This window comes from Maniola jurtina, chromosome W (assembly GCF_905333055.1).
Source record: "Maniola jurtina chromosome W, ilManJurt1.1, whole genome shotgun sequence".
Classification (NCBI taxonomy): domain Eukaryota; kingdom Metazoa; phylum Arthropoda; class Insecta; order Lepidoptera; family Nymphalidae; genus Maniola; species Maniola jurtina.
Window position 1 is genome coordinate 2,052,901 of NC_060057.1, and position 16,650 is coordinate 2,069,550.

Sequence of the window (16,650 nt, forward strand, 5' to 3'; positions counted from 1 at the left end):
ACTGCCGACAACTTCGTTGGATCCGTCAGATGTAAGTATCATCGACAAAGATACCTAGTCGTTACCTAGCGTCAAATATAGGTAACATTTGACGCCTGTCAGTGTAAGTGAAGCCTCGACGTTTACAAAACATCGTCGCGAACTGTGACAGCGAACATAAAATTACTTAACCTCCTCGCTAACCTCATATGAAATCAAAATCAAAATCAATTTTCTAGGCTTCCGTGCCTACGGGATCCTATTAGCCTCCGCTATCCGTCCGTCCATCTTCTGTCTGTCCGTGGGCTGTATCTCATGAACCGTAAAAGGCAGAGAGTTGAAATTTTAAGTACGTATGTATTACGATTGCCGATATACATCGAATAATAAAAAAATTCAAAATGGCTGCCATGTAAAATATCTCGTAGCCCGCAGATACACCTGTAAGTTTTACTATCGTAAGTAGCTTGGATGAATAACTTACGACGGATTTATTAATGTAAACACTCTATTATGTACAGTTAACGTAATTGAAGTTGTCAAATCATTTACGTTAGCTAATTACGTGAGTAAAACTTACAGGTATAATCGCGGCCTTATGTTACGGCTGTAATTCTACCACCGCAAGGTGCGTAGGTGTAGCTATGCTCTGTTGCAGCTTCCCACTGATACCTGTTCAATTCTAATGCGAGACGACTCATCACTACTTCATAGCGTTCAGGAAATTTGGCGTCACCTACCTAATATACACAGACTCATTCAAATCCAGCAATAACTTCGAAGAAATCCTGTTAAAAAGCAACTCCCTATTAAAAGTTTATTCTCTTATACCCACTTAAAAGTTGAATATAATATGGTGAAATGCTGAAGTGTATTATATTTCTTCTATCCGTTGTGGAATATGTTTTACGTTCGAGACGCAAACTTTCCCTTTGCGGGTACCCGTTGAATCCATTTGCGCATTAAATTCAAAAAAAAACATTACTAGGGAATTTCTATGGTAAGCAAACAAACCACTGACAAATATGGTCTAAATATGTAAAAAATATGCGCCATCAAAATACTATTTATTATTATTATAACTCATCGGGTCATCACCAACCCATCATTAAATACTATTTATAATTATAACTCATCACCAACCCATAATATATTTAAATACTTACGCTGTAGTTTTAATTAAAGTCATATGTTTATATTACACAGGCCTCCAGGCAGGTTACGCAGCCATTATTAGTAAGTAGGAAACAAATAACAAACAGTGGTTTATTAGCAACACTCCAAATAAACATAGTTTGGCTCTCATTTGAATACTAACCAATCAAACTTAATGAGATTTTGCAGATACGTTTTAGGAACGAATACGTAAAACTCTCTGTAATTTTACAGATTTCTGTTAAAATATTCACTTTCAAAGTTACACGGTCTAAGATTTACATAATATGTCGCAGTGAAATGGCATAAGCCGTTAGTTAGCCAACTCCCTTAGTGATATGGCTAACTTACCTTACCTTTAGACTTTAGTACTCAGAATTCGTTCTGAACCACATTCGATCTAATCGTAAAATCCCATAGGAAGAAGGGCGCGAAAATCTGAACTTTCTTTCAAACTGCAAAACTTTTATTCAATCTCGCCTTGAAATTCAAAGTACACAGATCGTGTAGACGTCGGTGTATATTACAAACTTTTCAAGCGACCCAGTGTCGTATAACGACTCGCACCCGGTGCCGACAAAGTTTTGGCACGGGCTGGCCGTCTTATCAAGTCGCACGAGACATGCAGCATACGAGTAGTTTTCGTGAAATGAACAGCAGTAGTTGACGCGCAACATGAGCCGGCTTAAGAACCCCCGCAAAATATAGACTTTCTATCGGCATCAGCGAAATTTCTATGTATGCAAGTAAGAATATATAAAGATCCAAGATCCCAGAACCTTCCAGTCTTCACCTTCCAGTTTCCAGGATGCCAACAGACGCAGGAGAAAATCTAACAGACGCAGACGGATAGACAGACAGCTGACGGACACACTTTCGCGTTAATAATATTAGTATGGATGGTTTCAATAAAAAAAAAGGGAAGAATTGCATAATAATATGATCTTAAAAGTATCCCATTCACAAAAGTTGCACAACGCATTTCATATTGGAGCCCAACTCTTGTATTTAACAAGAGCCATTAACAGAGAACTCTCCGTCGCTCGCTCCATACAAACGTAGTTTGGTTTTCATTTAAATATTTTAACCAGTCAAACACTGACAAAACAAGTCAATTAAGTTTGTACGAGTATGTCTGTGGTTTGCCAGTTTTTCGTAAAAAAAACTAGTTTTTTAACTGCACGGGTAAAAAAATGTTTACCTATCGGATGCAGTGCGTAATCGCCCTAAGACGAGACACAGTACCTACTCCGACACCTTTTATCTTGTGGTTATTGAAGACCACATCGACCTGCCATGTACCTAGGTCCCGGAATTACTAGGGCTGTCTCGGGTCGCTCCTACTTTTGCTTCTAGGCTTCGTTGAGCCTCTGGTAGGTAATAACATACTATCTTTACCCTGTAGTGTAACATTGGAACTAAATATTTTGACGGAAATCCTGCAGTATTTAGACGGAAGTTCCTGAAACTTATTGTAGGTATCTAGAAAACATTGTGCACATGAGAATGAAGCTACGTTTGTATATGGAGCGAGTGACGGAGAGACCGCAGTTAAATGCATCGCAATAAAATGCTCAGTTCCTTAAGTAGTGCACATTGTGTGTGACAGGAATGAAATTGTGTACAAAATGTGTTTTTATTGCCAATTCCTGCTGTTATCTTTTTGCATACTTACTTACAGCCTCGCTATGAAGTTTAGGGCCAAGCCCATTAAGTATGGCTTTTTGTGACAATAAAGTTAATAACGGCATTTTTAAAGGAATTACTATGATTCTTCTACGGATCTTCTACGGAATTTCTGATTTGATCACACAGAAACACTCCTCTCTCCATCGCCCGCTGAGTGACATCTGATCTTTCTTATAAGGCCTGACGCAGTTGGATATGGTGGATATAGGTTGCTGAAAATCGAACCCCTGAACTCCCAAATAGACGGCATTACCACTAGGCTATCACCGCTTAAAGCAGGGGTCTCCAAACTACGGCCCGCGGGCCAAATCCGGCCCACCAGTGCCATCAATCCGGCCCGCGACGCTTAAAACGAGTGTCATCAATCTGGCCCGCGACAGCCAATTTCTTATTGTTGTTACTATTGCTGTGATAAGTTGAAGAAGAAACCACAATGATAATTACCTACTCGGTTTTATTTACTTGCAAGGTAAAACTTACCACAGAAATGATGACGTAGAAAACTTAACTGAAGTATCTAAGCTTAAGCATATTAATAACTAATAAATAACGTTATGTAATTGAAGTAATTGAAATACAAAAAAAAAAGCGTATATTTGCTTAGGTCGCGCACTTTGCGACTAGTCTAGCTAGAAATAAAGGTACTTAGTTAAGGGCAGAAAATTTTAATATTTTGGCCTTTGGAACTACTGACAAAATCATTACGGCCCTAAGGCTTCAAAGTTTGGAGAACCCTGGCTTAGAGTAATAGAGGCAATAAATCCGTGGACGCAATCGTATCGGAATATTTGGCACCATTTCTAGCTCTAGCTTCTGTCCTATTGTCGGACAGGAATGCACTTTCGTCCCCTATTTCATCCACGTAAACTTTGAATATATCTATCGACTAGCTAATGCCCGCTACTTCGTTCCCGTGGACATAGGTTTTTAAGAATCCCGTGGGAACTCGTTGATTTACCGGGATTAAAATTAGCTTATATGTTAATCCAGGATATTATCTATCTTTATTCCAAATTTTAGGCAAATTCATCGAGTAATTTTTGCGTAAATAATTAACAATTATCTAGCATACGATAACCTGTTCAGTTCCATGTAAGTAAAGCCGTTGCAATACAACGTCGACTCCTCGCGTTTGAAACGTACCTAATACGTATATTAGAATTCCTTACACGATCTTGCTAGTTTTAATCCAAGTATGCACGATTCATAGAATCTTGAGCTTGAACTCTTCAGGATTCGTCAGGGACATAACATCATTATGTGAGAGTTGGTAGAGTGCATAATATGTCTATGAGCTTTTGTTTAAGATGAAATACAATATAACCGACAAACAGAAAGACCCACTTTCTCTGTTATAATAAGAACTATTAGTATGGATTTCTAAAATTATAGTACCGGTTAGTTCCACAAGTTTACAGCTTAAATAAACGACGAATAACGAGAATGATAGTTGTTGCTTACTTTGTGTTTCATGTTGCCTTAACACAAATGTTCTCTATGCCAGACAGTCTCCCGTTTACAGGATAGGGGCAATAAAGACTGGTGTTTTATATGAGAGCTAAAATAGACTCTGATTTCAAGGAGATAGAATACAAAATGCCCTTTTAGTCAAACAAAGAGCCTTGAGTCGCCATTACGTCGAGACAGAATGGCGTCACGAAATCATTCACGATAAAGGATGCAAAGGGATATGCGTTAGCCTTTGTATAGCATTGAGTATTAAAATTTGATTTTCTTGTACATTTATCCTGGTTTCATTGTACATTTTGTGCCTATACATGCCCTATAGAGAAGTCTCAATAGCTCAACGGTTAAAGAGCGGACTGAAATCGGAAAGGTCCGAAGTTCTTGCCCAGCCGCTGGGCTATGGTTGCGTAGTGGCATGCCTTTGCTGGTAGGGTAACTAGCCACGGCAAAAGCCTCCCACCAGACCAGACCTGTGATAATTCTAAATTAATTCAAATTATAAATTCTGAAACTGACGGAACCTAACCCAACGGAAATCGGACCCATGACCTGCCACAGCGCGCCAGGGAGCTCCAAACAATACGATATTAGAATCTTCCGGTTTCTAACAAAGTTTCAAACACTCATCCGCAACTGTAATGCATGAATGTTCCTCACAATTCCTTCACTGAACCCGTGTAAAGGCTTTCCGTAAGTTGTTATTTGTTCTGCTGAAGTTCAGCCGTCGAAGCCTTTCACTTGGCAGTTGTCAGTTAACCGCACGGCAAATTACTGCCGACAACTTCGTTGGATCCGTCAGATGTAAGTATCATCGACAAAGATACCTAGTCGTTACCTAGCGTCAAATATAGGTAACATTTGACGCCTGTCAGTGTAAGTGAAGCCTCGACGTTTACAAAACATCGTCGCGAACTGTGACAGCGAACATAAAATTACTTAACCTCCTCGCTAACCTCATATGAAATCAAAATCAAAATCAATTTTCTAGGCTTCCGTGCCTACGGGATCCTATTAGCCTCCGCTATCCGTCCGTCCATCTTCTGTCTGTCCGTGGGCTGTATCTCATGAACCGTAAAAGGCAGAGAGTTGAAATTTTAAGTACGTATGTATTACGATTGCCGATATACATCGAATAATAAAAAAATTCAAAATGGCTGCCATGTAAAATATCTCGTAGCCCGCAGATACACCTGTAAGTTTTACTATCGTAAGTAGCTTGGATGAATAACTTACGACGGATTTATTAATGTAAACACTCTATTATGTACAGTTAACGTAATTGAAGTTGTCAAATCATTTACGTTAGCTAATTACGTGAGTAAAACTTACAGGTATAATCGCGGCCTTATGTTACGGCTGTAATTCTACCACCGCAAGGTGCGTAGGTGTAGCTATGCTCTGTTGCAGCTTCCCACTGATACCTGTTCAATTCTAATGCGAGACGACTCATCACTACTTCATAGCGTTCAGGAAATTTGGCGTCACCTACCTAATATACACAGACTCATTCAAATCCAGCAATAACTTCGAAGAAATCCTGTTAAAAAGCAACTCCCTATTAAAAGTTTATTCTCTTATACCCACTTAAAAGTTGAATATAATATGGTGAAATGCTGAAGTGTATTATATTTCTTCTATCCGTTGTGGAATATGTTTTACGTTCGAGACGCAAACTTTCCCTTTGCGGGTACCCGTTGAATCCATTTGCGCATTAAATTCAAAAAAAAACATTACTAGGGAATTTCTATGGTAAGCAAACAAACCACTGACAAATATGGTCTAAATATGTAAAAAATATGCGCCATCAAAATACTATTTATTATTATTATAACTCATCGGGTCATCACCAACCCATCATTAAATACTATTTATAATTATAACTCATCACCAACCCATAATATATTTAAATACTTACGCTGTAGTTTTAATTAAAGTCATATGTTTATATTACACAGGCCTCCAGGCAGGTTACGCAGCCATTATTAGTAAGTAGGAAACAAATAACAAACAGTGGTTTATTAGCAACACTCCAAATAAACATAGTTTGGCTCTCATTTGAATACTAACCAATCAAACTTAATGAGATTTTGCAGATACGTTTTAGGAACGAATACGTAAAACTCTCTGTAATTTTACAGATTTCTGTTAAAATATTCACTTTCAAAGTTACACGGTCTAAGATTTACATAATATGTCGCAGTGAAATGGCATAAGCCGTTAGTTAGCCAACTCCCTTAGTGATATGGCTAACTTACCTTACCTTTAGACTTTAGTACTCAGAATTCGTTCTGAACCACATTCGATCTAATCGTAAAATCCCATAGGAAGAAGGGCGCGAAAATCTGAACTTTCTTTCAAACTGCAAAACTTTTATTCAATCTCGCCTTGAAATTCAAAGTACACAGATCGTGTAGACGTCGGTGTATATTACAAACTTTTCAAGCGACCCAGTGTCGTATAACGACTCGCACCCGGTGCCGACAAAGTTTTGGCACGGGCTGGCCGTCTTATCAAGTCGCACGAGACATGCAGCATACGAGTAGTTTTCGTGAAATGAACAGCAGTAGTTGACGCGCAACATGAGCCGGCTTAAGAACCCCCGCAAAATATAGACTTTCTATCGGCATCAGCGAAATTTCTATGTATGCAAGTAAGAATATATAAAGATCCAAGATCCCAGAACCTTCCAGTCTTCACCTTCCAGTTTCCAGGATGCCAACAGACGCAGGAGAAAATCTAACAGACGCAGACGGATAGACAGACAGCTGACGGACACACTTTCGCGTTAATAATATTAGTATGGATGGTTTCAATAAAAAAAAAGGGAAGAATTGCATAATAATATGATCTTAAAAGTATCCCATTCACAAAAGTTGCACAACGCATTTCATATTGGAGCCCAACTCTTGTATTTAACAAGAGCCATTAACAGAGAACTCTCCGTCGCTCGCTCCATACAAACGTAGTTTGGTTTTCATTTAAATATTTTAACCAGTCAAACACTGACAAAACAAGTCAATTAAGTTTGTACGAGTATGTCTGTGGTTTGCCAGTTTTTCGTAAAAAAAACTAGTTTTTTAACTGCACGGGTAAAAAAATGTTTACCTATCGGATGCAGTGCGTAATCGCCCTAAGACGAGACACAGTACCTACTCCGACACCTTTTATCTTGTGGTTATTGAAGACCACATCGACCTGCCATGTACCTAGGTCCCGGAATTACTAGGGCTGTCTCGGGTCGCTCCTACTTTTGCTTCTAGGCTTCGTTGAGCCTCTGGTAGGTAATAACATACTATCTTTACCCTGTAGTGTAACATTGGAACTAAATATTTTGACGGAAATCCTGCAGTATTTAGACGGAAGTTCCTGAAACTTATTGTAGGTATCTAGAAAACATTGTGCACATGAGAATGAAGCTACGTTTGTATATGGAGCGAGTGACGGAGAGACCGCAGTTAAATGCATCGCAATAAAATGCTCAGTTCCTTAAGTAGTGCACATTGTGTGTGACAGGAATGAAATTGTGTACAAAATGTGTTTTTATTGCCAATTCCTGCTGTTATCTTTTTGCATACTTACTTACAGCCTCGCTATGAAGTTTAGGGCCAAGCCCATTAAGTATGGCTTTTTGTGACAATAAAGTTAATAACGGCATTTTTAAAGGAATTACTATGATTCTTCTACGGATCTTCTACGGAATTTCTGATTTGATCACACAGAAACACTCCTCTCTCCATCGCCCGCTGAGTGACATCTGATCTTTCTTATAAGGCCTGACGCAGTTGGATATGGTGGATATAGGTTGCTGAAAATCGAACCCCTGAACTCCCAAATAGACGGCATTACCACTAGGCTATCACCGCTTAAAGCAGGGGTCTCCAAACTACGGCCCGCGGGCCAAATCCGGCCCACCAGTGCCATCAATCCGGCCCGCGACGCTTAAAACGAGTGTCATCAATCTGGCCCGCGACAGCCAATTTCTTATTGTTGTTACTATTGCTGTGATAAGTTGAAGAAGAAACCACAATGATAATTACCTACTCGGTTTTATTTACTTGCAAGGTAAAACTTACCACAGAAATGATGACGTAGAAAACTTAACTGAAGTATCTAAGCTTAAGCATATTAATAACTAATAAATAACGTTATGTAATTGAAGTAATTGAAATACAAAAAAAAAAGCGTATATTTGCTTAGGTCGCGCACTTTGCGACTAGTCTAGCTAGAAATAAAGGTACTTAGTTAAGGGCAGAAAATTTTAATATTTTGGCCTTTGGAACTACTGACAAAATCATTACGGCCCTAAGGCTTCAAAGTTTGGAGAACCCTGGCTTAGAGTAATAGAGGCAATAAATCCGTGGACGCAATCGTATCGGAATATTTGGCACCATTTCTAGCTCTAGCTTCTGTCCTATTGTCGGACAGGAATGCACTTTCGTCCCCTATTTCATCCACGTAAACTTTGAATATATCTATCGACTAGCTAATGCCCGCTACTTCGTTCCCGTGGACATAGGTTTTTAAGAATCCCGTGGGAACTCGTTGATTTACCGGGATTAAAATTAGCTTATATGTTAATCCAGGATATTATCTATCTTTATTCCAAATTTTAGGCAAATTCATCGAGTAATTTTTGCGTAAATAATTAACAATTATCTAGCATACGATAACCTGTTCAGTTCCATGTAAGTAAAGCCGTTGCAATACAACGTCGACTCCTCGCGTTTGAAACGTACCTAATACGTATATTAGAATTCCTTACACGATCTTGCTAGTTTTAATCCAAGTATGCACGATTCATAGAATCTTGAGCTTGAACTCTTCAGGATTCGTCAGGGACATAACATCATTATGTGAGAGTTGGTAGAGTGCATAATATGTCTATGAGCTTTTGTTTAAGATGAAATACAATATAACCGACAAACAGAAAGACCCACTTTCTCTGTTATAATAAGAACTATTAGTATGGATTTCTAAAATTATAGTACCGGTTAGTTCCACAAGTTTACAGCTTAAATAAACGACGAATAACGAGAATGATAGTTGTTGCTTACTTTGTGTTTCATGTTGCCTTAACACAAATGTTCTCTATGCCAGACAGTCTCCCGTTTACAGGATAGGGGCAATAAAGACTGGTGTTTTATATGAGAGCTAAAATAGACTCTGATTTCAAGGAGATAGAATACAAAATGCCCTTTTAGTCAAACAAAGAGCCTTGAGTCGCCATTACGTCGAGACAGAATGGCGTCACGAAATCATTCACGATAAAGGATGCAAAGGGATATGCGTTAGCCTTTGTATAGCATTGAGTATTAAAATTTGATTTTCTTGTACATTTATCCTGGTTTCATTGTACATTTTGTGCCTATACATGCCCTATAGAGAAGTCTCAATAGCTCAACGGTTAAAGAGCGGACTGAAATCGGAAAGGTCCGAAGTTCTTGCCCAGCCGCTGGGCTATGGTTGCGTAGTGGCATGCCTTTGCTGGTAGGGTAACTAGCCACGGCAAAAGCCTCCCACCAGACCAGACCTGTGATAATTCTAAATTAATTCAAATTATAAATTCTGAAACTGACGGAACCTAACCCAACGGAAATCGGACCCATGACCTGCCACAGCGCGCCAGGGAGCTCCAAACAATACGATATTAGAATCTTCCGGTTTCTAACAAAGTTTCAAACACTCATCCGCAACTGTAATGCATGAATGTTCCTCACAATTCCTTCACTGAACCCGTGTAAAGGCTTTCCGTAAGTTGTTATTTGTTCTGCTGAAGTTCAGCCGTCGAAGCCTTTCACTTGGCAGTTGTCAGTTAACCGCACGGCAAATTACTGCCGACAACTTCGTTGGATCCGTCAGATGTAAGTATCATCGACAAAGATACCTAGTCGTTACCTAGCGTCAAATATAGGTAACATTTGACGCCTGTCAGTGTAAGTGAAGCCTCGACGTTTACAAAACATCGTCGCGAACTGTGACAGCGAACATAAAATTACTTAACCTCCTCGCTAACCTCATATGAAATCAAAATCAAAATCAATTTTCTAGGCTTCCGTGCCTACGGGATCCTATTAGCCTCCGCTATCCGTCCGTCCATCTTCTGTCTGTCCGTGGGCTGTATCTCATGAACCGTAAAAGGCAGAGAGTTGAAATTTTAAGTACGTATGTATTACGATTGCCGATATACATCGAATAATAAAAAAATTCAAAATGGCTGCCATGTAAAATATCTCGTAGCCCGCAGATACACCTGTAAGTTTTACTATCGTAAGTAGCTTGGATGAATAACTTACGACGGATTTATTAATGTAAACACTCTATTATGTACAGTTAACGTAATTGAAGTTGTCAAATCATTTACGTTAGCTAATTACGTGAGTAAAACTTACAGGTATAATCGCGGCCTTATGTTACGGCTGTAATTCTACCACCGCAAGGTGCGTAGGTGTAGCTATGCTCTGTTGCAGCTTCCCACTGATACCTGTTCAATTCTAATGCGAGACGACTCATCACTACTTCATAGCGTTCAGGAAATTTGGCGTCACCTACCTAATATACACAGACTCATTCAAATCCAGCAATAACTTCGAAGAAATCCTGTTAAAAAGCAACTCCCTATTAAAAGTTTATTCTCTTATACCCACTTAAAAGTTGAATATAATATGGTGAAATGCTGAAGTGTATTATATTTCTTCTATCCGTTGTGGAATATGTTTTACGTTCGAGACGCAAACTTTCCCTTTGCGGGTACCCGTTGAATCCATTTGCGCATTAAATTCAAAAAAAAACATTACTAGGGAATTTCTATGGTAAGCAAACAAACCACTGACAAATATGGTCTAAATATGTAAAAAATATGCGCCATCAAAATACTATTTATTATTATTATAACTCATCGGGTCATCACCAACCCATCATTAAATACTATTTATAATTATAACTCATCACCAACCCATAATATATTTAAATACTTACGCTGTAGTTTTAATTAAAGTCATATGTTTATATTACACAGGCCTCCAGGCAGGTTACGCAGCCATTATTAGTAAGTAGGAAACAAATAACAAACAGTGGTTTATTAGCAACACTCCAAATAAACATAGTTTGGCTCTCATTTGAATACTAACCAATCAAACTTAATGAGATTTTGCAGATACGTTTTAGGAACGAATACGTAAAACTCTCTGTAATTTTACAGATTTCTGTTAAAATATTCACTTTCAAAGTTACACGGTCTAAGATTTACATAATATGTCGCAGTGAAATGGCATAAGCCGTTAGTTAGCCAACTCCCTTAGTGATATGGCTAACTTACCTTACCTTTAGACTTTAGTACTCAGAATTCGTTCTGAACCACATTCGATCTAATCGTAAAATCCCATAGGAAGAAGGGCGCGAAAATCTAAAGCTTGGTTAGGTTAAGTTAGAACATAATTACCTATACATACCTGATAATAATTAATGGAAATTTGTTTCTCTTTATAGGCTATAAGTAGGTATAACTTACAACTAAAAATTGTGTTAGTTTTGTTCTCAAAATTTGATTTATCAAAACATATTAAAATTAAAGTAATTTTTATTTATTTATGTACTTGAAATTGAAATATCTTATCCGCGGATGTTAACTTCTAATAATCTGGATCCGCATCCGTAGATGTCAAAATTTTCGCATTCTCAACAACCCTTGTGAGTATATTGGTAATCCGGGAAGTTTTCCCGTGGTGTCTATTTATTTAAACTACTATTCTTTGAATGTCAAAAATTCATCTACTGTGTAGAAGCACCTTTCTATTAGCCACCGTTTAAGCCTTAATTGAAATAAGTTTAATGGAAGTTCTCTAAACGCCTTTGGTATTTTATTGTAAACTATGATTGATTTTACTGCGCAGTTTTTTAATAGAATGGCACTTTTACAGCCTGGCATTCTTTTTTTTGTGGGATCCCTAAGTAGAACTTTACTTTTATCTCCCGAATTTTCAAAAAAATGCGGGTTCTTTTTTACGAAAATCCCTACTTCTAAAATATAAAGGCATGGTAGTGTCAATAGCTTTCGTTCCTTAAATAACGGCCTACATGATTGGAGAGGTCCTACTCCACATACAGCTCTCACACATTTTTTCTGTGCTATAAAAAGTATTCTTAGATGTGTGGAACAACCCCATACTACTATTCCGTACCTCAATATCGAGCCAACGTAAGCATGATATGCAATAAGCGCGGATTTTTCACTCACTGTCCGTCTTAACTGTCTCAAAGCAAATGCGAACCTATTTACTCGTTTACATGTATTTTGGATGTGAGGTTTCCATAAACAATGCTGATCAAGGGTTATTCCTAAAAATTTCACCTCAGCACATTGCTGCAGGTGTCTACACATTCTCGTAATATTATAGCCTTAAAAGAAGTACAAGATTTAACTCGAAGCTATGTGGACTCGACTCTCTTATTAAAAGTCTTGCAAGACAGTTTCTAGGATATTGCATTTACCCGTCTTAATATCTACTCTGAACCTAATTCTGAGTAATAACTATTTACTTAGTTCTAATCATATTTTACAATCTCATTTATAAAATTGTATAGTCCACTATAAAATTGCTTTTCCATTTTTAGAGTTCCGTACACGAAGATGCCAATGGGAGCCTATTACTAAGCCTCCGCTGTCTGTCCATCTGTCTGTTAGCGAGCTGTATCTCATGATAGGTATTCTGTGGATAGTTGAAACTTTTACAGAATGTGTATTCATATCCCCGCTATAACAACAAATATTTATAAAAATTTCAAAACGACCGCCATGTAAATTAAAAAAAGCTAAAAGGACATAGTGTTATGTATTAAAAAGTATATAATTATCTTGTACGATGATACGGAACCCGTTATATGCGAGTCTGACTCGCACTTGGCCAGTTTTATTGACAACAATTTCCAGTAGGTAAGTCATACAAAGGCTCAGTCAGAGGTAGAGCAGATGGAAAAAGAGCAAAGCTGACGAGTTTCTGGCTGGTTTATTAGATAGCCAGAAGAATGTATGTAAGCGAAAATATTGGCCTTGTACTATTATGATGTACTTTATATCAATAATACTTTATTCAATCTGGGTGGTAAAGTAATTTTATGATCGATATTTACCTATCAATGAAAATAGCCTGACGGAATAGGTATGTATGTCTCTAAATTGAAATTAGAGTACTTGCATCTTTTTTTTGTAATATTGCTAAAAAGGGGCGGAACATGAATTTTACATTTAAAGATTCAAAATTTTAGTGTGTGCTCAAATTTAGAGCGAGGCCCGATATCGCACTTGGCCGACTTTTTTCATATTGGCAGGTATTAAAGATAATTGGAAGTAAAATCGAATTTCAGGTGGTGTTTGTCATACAAATAGTTCCCAATGTAAAAAACTGGCCAAGTTCGAGTCAGACTCGCGCACTCAGGGTTCCGTACTCGGATATTTTTTCCAACATCTTGCACGATAAATCAAAAAATAAACAAAAATCTGTTTTAGGATGTACAGATAAAGCCCTCTCATATGATACCCCACTTGGTATAGTTTTCTTATTTTGAAAATTGAAACACATTTTAATTTTTTTAATGATGTAACCACAAATTCGCGGTCTTCACATTTATTCCTGTACTTGTGCTATAAGACCTACCTAACTATCAAATTTCATGATTCTAGGTCAACGGGAAGTACCCTATAGGTTTCTTGAGAGACACGACGCGGGACAGACAGACAACAAAATGTTCCTATAAGGGTTTCGTTTTTCCTTTTGAGGTACGGAACCCTAAAAATTTATGACGTCAGAATTCCACCGAATTAAAAATCAGAATATAGGTCTATAGGTGATGTTCTTTATATCTATTGACAGCGGATTACGTAGGATTTAGAATCATACAAGAAAATGAAACCTAAAGCTAGGATCAGTTTCAAATTGAAATATTGATGAGATTCTCTTGCAGTAATATCAGGTAACCAACTGTATACAGATCGTAGATATTTTTCCTTGATCAAATTACGAGATACTTACTTCAGTTAAGGAATAACAAACTTATTTTGGTACTAGCGATCCGCCCCGGTTTCGCACGGGTGGTTTCGCAATTTATTCTGTTTTATCCTGAAATGATATTGACTATTTTTAGAAATTTTTAAGGAAAACAATTCCATCATACCTACAGTGTTTTTGTGTAACTTCAACTATTCACACAGTGCACGCCATGGAAGCTGTCAGATGAATCGATTTTGCCGACTTAATTAACTTTATCTATTACAATTTTCGTAGGTATTTCTATTTTTTTTTTTAAATAAATATAGCTTATGTTACTCAGGAATAAATGTAACTACTGGCGAATTTTTAAAATCGGTTCCAGAGATTAACCCCTACAAACAAACCTACAAATTTTTCCTCTTTGTAATATAGGTCGGTATAGATACAGATAAATCTCCTCACACTATAAAATCACGATGGTGCTGAGCTACAGTGTTGACGATTGCAATCACCTCTGATTGGCTGACGTTCGCTCACTATTGGCTACAACAGTCATAGAATGCAGTAAATTTAGCCAATCAAAACAACCGTGATTGTTATAATGATTGATGCAGCTACTCCAGATTCGTCAGCAGATAAATGTTATTGTGTTAGGATAACACGATCTGTCAATAAGGCGATAAACTTAAAGCAAAGTAAATATACCAGCAAAATAATAGAACATTTATTTTAACATTAATAAGATCTTTAATACGAAAGTATCCCTAGAGAGTATTCCTTGCCAAGTTATGAAATTAACTAAAGAACACATCATGCATCATATCTACGAGACGACGCGACGGCCTGCCCACACACGCGCTTTTCTATACAAAACAAACCTATTGCTCAGAACATTCCATCATCCTAATCCTAATTACAAGCCAGATATCGATCATGATCAACTCATCGCCAGCTCACTACACGAGTCTCCTCTCAGGATGAGCAGGATTTGACCATAGTGTACACTGGTCAAGTGCAGAATGGGGGACTTTACACACCTTCGAGAACATTTTTTTTACTCAGATACAAGTTAGATCTTGACTGCAATCTCACATGGTGGTAAGTGATAATGCCGTCTAAGATGGAAGCGGGCTAACCTGGCAGAAGTATGGAAGTTTTTTTATAGAATATAATAGATTTTTATTTAAATAAACTTTTTCAACTTTTATTAAACCCACACCCCTTTGGTTTCTACGCATCGTACAGGAATGCTAAGTCACTTGGCAGCACGGCTTTAGGATGGTAACTAACCACGGCGGAAGCCTTACACCAGACCCAGATCAGAGAAAAATTTAGAAATTAAGTATGAAATTCCAAATTGTTCCTTCCGGGAATCGAACCCGGGACCTCCCACGAATAAGACCAGAGCGCTCACCATTGCACCAGGGAGGCCGTCAAACATTATGGAGAAATCTCAGGCATGGAGGTTTCCTCACGATTTATGGATATTATTAGTATGAATCAGTATGGACTCCGTGATATGTTCCTAGTTCCTACCAGTCAATCGTAAAACTGAGATTGGATCGCACGTGACAGCAATCCGCTTTGTATCTCTGCGGGATAAAGCACGTACGAAGCTAGACGCAGTTTGATTGGTCAAAGACAATGCACTTGCACTGGACCATTTATCTGTTCCAGTCCCAGTACTTTTAATTATTAGATTGCCATGGCCCTTTGTGTCTCTGGCAGGGTTAATTAAGTTTTTACTCATACAGAACTCGTGTTCTGACTGTACACAAAGAGGACACCGAGATAGGCTTGCGACTGCTACGCTCCGCTTTAGGAAGGTCCAAAAGTCATTTGTGGGAATGGGTATAATCTTTTATAACAAAATTCTGCAATCAATTTTAGATTTGCCTTTACTCAAGTTTAAAAAAACTTTTTTTTTTTTATTTCCAGTAACTTGTTTTTACAAAAATCTGTAGGAGGTTGGAGCCTTCTTTGAGACGTCAGCTTATAATATGTTAGTATCCGGACCGGGACTTCGATAAGTTTTATACATGTACCTATATACACCAACCGCCGAGTTTCTTGCTGGTTCTTCTCAGTAGGAAAAGCATTCCGAACCAGTTGTAGATGCTCTTGACGATTCAAAAGTACTTTTCAAAGTTTAATTGGATGAAAATATTTAAAATTTGAATTTGAACTCGTATTGTCTGGATGAATTAGCACAGAACCACCTATCTATAATATGTATTTAATGGATGCCTCAGAAATAATTTTTAGAAGACCTCACTTAAAATCGGAACTATAGGAAGGGTAAGGAAGACTAGATTTCTTTGACACGTCCATAAAATATTAACGACGAATCAATACAGTAGGTAAGTACAAAAATATT